The sequence below is a fragment of the Gossypium raimondii genome, chromosome 3 (assembly GCF_025698545.1).
Source record: "Gossypium raimondii isolate GPD5lz chromosome 3, ASM2569854v1, whole genome shotgun sequence".
Lineage (NCBI taxonomy): Eukaryota > Viridiplantae > Streptophyta > Magnoliopsida > Malvales > Malvaceae > Gossypium > Gossypium raimondii.
Window position 1 is genome coordinate 13333822 of NC_068567.1, and position 3389 is coordinate 13337210.

Sequence of the window (3389 nt, forward strand, 5' to 3'; positions counted from 1 at the left end):
TCACCTATATTTAAGATTGTTTATGGAGGTGAGCGATTCTTTCCAGTTAGTCGGAGTACCTGAATATGCATTAGGATTGAAGTTTTTCCCATATTCACTAAGGGATAGAGCTCGAGCTTGGTTGAACTCATTACCACCAAAATCAATTTCAACATGGCAAAAGTTAGCAGAAAAATTCCTTATGAAGTATTTCTCGCCTAGCAAGAATGCTAAGTTGAGGAGCGAGATCACTGCTTTCCAACAAATGGATGATGAGTCATTATATAAGGCATGGGAAAGGTACAAAGAATTATTACAAAAGTGCCCTCATCAAGGAATCCCACATTGCATACAACTTGAGACATTTTATAATGGTCTCAATGCTCACATGAGGATGGTAGTGGACACTTCTGCTAATGGTGCTCTCCTTTCTAAGTCTTATAATAAGGCTTGTGAAATCATTGAGAGGATTGCCAGCAATAATTATCAATGGCCAACGAATCGAGCAGCGTCAGGAAGACGAGTCGCTGGAATACATAAAGTAGACGCTTTTACTTCACTCGCATCTCAAGTATCATCAATATCCTCAATGTTAAAAAATCTTACTACTAATGGGTGTAATAGTTTTGCAACACAGGCACTGAATCAATTTGAAAATGTACCTTGTGTTTATTGTGGGGGTAGGACATTTGTTCGAAGAATGTCCATTGAACCCAGAATCTATGTATTACATGGGTAACTAGAACCAAAATCGAGGAATGCAAGGGCTGCAATCCAATTTCTATAACCCATCATGGCGAAACCACCCAAATTTTTCGTGGAGTAACCAAGGGGCAGGAACCAGTAACAATTATGTCCAACCTAGATCGACCCAGCCACCTAGTTTTTCCAAACAAGCTCAGAAACTAACCCAAGCTGAACCATCCAATAGCCTAGAGAATCTATTGAAGGCATACATGGCAAAAAATGATGCCTCTCTAAGGAATTTGGAGAATCAAGTGGGCCAGCTTGCAACTGAACTCAGAAACTGACCACAAGGTGTTTTACCTAGTGATACGGAGAGTCTGAGGAATCTAGGGAAAGAGCATTGTAAAGCGTTAACATCGAGGAGTGGAAAGACTTTAGAGCCTAATTCCATCGAAGTTGAGAAGGAGCCAGTTGACGCTCAAGACTCAGAGGAAGTTCAACCAAGTATTGAAATTCCAGTTTCACTGGAAATGGAATCTGTAAAATCTAACAAGGTAACTTCTGAACCAGCTAATTCTGATCAACTTATAACTCTGTTAGATACATAATTGCCACAGAAAACAGATCAACTAGTTCCAGTAAAGAAACCTCCACTACCCTACCCTCAAAGACTTCAGAAGTAGAAGTAAGAAATTCAATTAAAGAAGTTCCTAGACATACTCAAGCAACATCATATCAATATCTCGTTGGTTGAAGCACTTGAACAAATGCTGAACTACGTCAAATTCATGAAGGATATCCTGTCTAAAATATGAAGGCTTGGAGAATTTGAGACGATAGCCCTAAGGAAGGAATGCAGTGCATATGTTCAAGAAAAACTACCCCCAAAATTGAAGAATCCTGAATGTTTTACCATACCTTGCAATATTGGAGCAACATATTGTGGTAAGGCACTATGTGACTTGGTTGCGAGTATCAACTTGATGCCCATGTCAATATTTAGAAAGTTGGGGATAGATGAAGTTAGACCTACTACGGTTACACTTCAATTAGCAGATTGATCCTTAGCACATCCGAAAGGAAAAATCGAGGACGTATTGGTACATGTCGATAAATTTATCTTTCCTGGTAACTTTGTAATTCTAGACTTTGAAGCAGACAAAGAGGTGTCAATCATATTAGGAAGACCATTCTTAGCAACAGGAAGGACCCTTATTGATGTGCAGAAGGGCGAGCTTACTATACGTGTTCAGGATGATCAGGTAACATTTAACGTTTTTAAGTCCATGCGATTTCCTGACACAATTGATGATTGTTCTGCAGTGTCTGATTTAGAGGATTTAATCGTGGAGAATGAACTCAATTATGTTGAGGACCCATTGGAACAAATTTTGACATCAGATCCTCCGAATGATGAAGAGGAGGATGAATAAATAGCTTTGTTAGAAGCTAATCAAAGGGGATTGAATCCGCAATCCCGCTTTGAATATATGGAGTTAGAGAAAAGGGATTATGCCCAACAAAAAGCGTCAATCGAAGAGCTACCTAAATTAGAACTGAAGGTACTTCCCTTACATTTGAAATATGTTTATTTAGGTAATTCTTCTACTCTTCCTGTGATTTTTTCAGTAGAATTAACTACTGAGCAAGAAGAGAAACTTATCCTGGTGTTGAAACAATTCAAGAAGGCTATCGAATGGACCATAGATGATATTCACTGAATTAGTCTATCTGTATGCATGCACAAGATTACCTTAGAAGATGGAAAAAAAGGGACGATTGATGGACAACGAAGACTGAACCCCATCATGAAGGACGTAGTCAAGAAAGAAATCTTTAAGTGGTTAGATGTGGGTATAATTTACTCCATCTCAGATAGTTCATGGGTAAGTCCAGTCCAGTGCATGCCAAAAAAAAGAGGTATCACGGTCATTGAAAATGAGAATAACGAGTTGATACCAACTAGAATGGTTACGGGATGAAGAATTTGCATCGATTATCGAAAGCTGAACAAGACAACTAGGAAAGATCACTTTCCTTTGCCATTTTTGGACCAAATACTGGATAGACTAGCAGGGCGAGACTAGTACTATTTTCTCGATGGATACTCGAGGTATAATCAGATTACAGTAGCACCGAAAGATTAGCACAAGACAACATTCACCTGCCCATACGGTACATTTGCATTTAGGCGCATGCCATTTGGTTTATGTAATGCATCTGCTACATTTCAAAGATGTATGATGTCTATTTTTACTGACATGGTTGAGAAATATTTGAAAGTTTTTATGGATGATTTTTCAGTATTCGGAGATACATATGATGATTGCCTAGCCAATCTAGCCAAGGTACTTAGGCAATGCAAAGAAACAAACCTTGTACTTAACTAGGAAAAGTGCCATTTCATGGTACGAGAATGTATTGTTCTAGGGCATCGGATAACAAGACATGGAATCGAGGTAGATAAAGCAAAGGTAGATGTTATTGAGAAACTCCCACCTCCAATATTTGTAAAGGGTGTTAGGAGCTTTTTGGGTCACACCGGTTTCTATCGAAGATTCATCAAGGACTTCTCCAAAGTTGCTAAAACCTTATGCAAATTATTAGAGAAGGACACGTCATTTAAATTTGATGAGGAGTGCTTAAGAGCTTTTAATGATTTGAAGAGTCGGTTAGTCTCGGCACCTATAATAGTCACACCAGACTGGGATTTGCCATTTGAA

The 3389-nt window shown here is 38.7% G+C and overlaps 1 non-coding gene across 1 annotated transcript; it reads right to left on the reverse strand.

Annotated features, from left to right (window-relative positions):
- Positions 1-211: 211 nt before the first annotated feature.
- Positions 212-318, reverse strand: LOC128040138 (small nucleolar RNA R71). Its single transcript, XR_008194798.1, has one exon. It is a non-coding gene; the product is annotated as a small nucleolar RNA R71 (small nucleolar RNA).
- Positions 319-3389: the final 3071 nt, after the last annotated feature.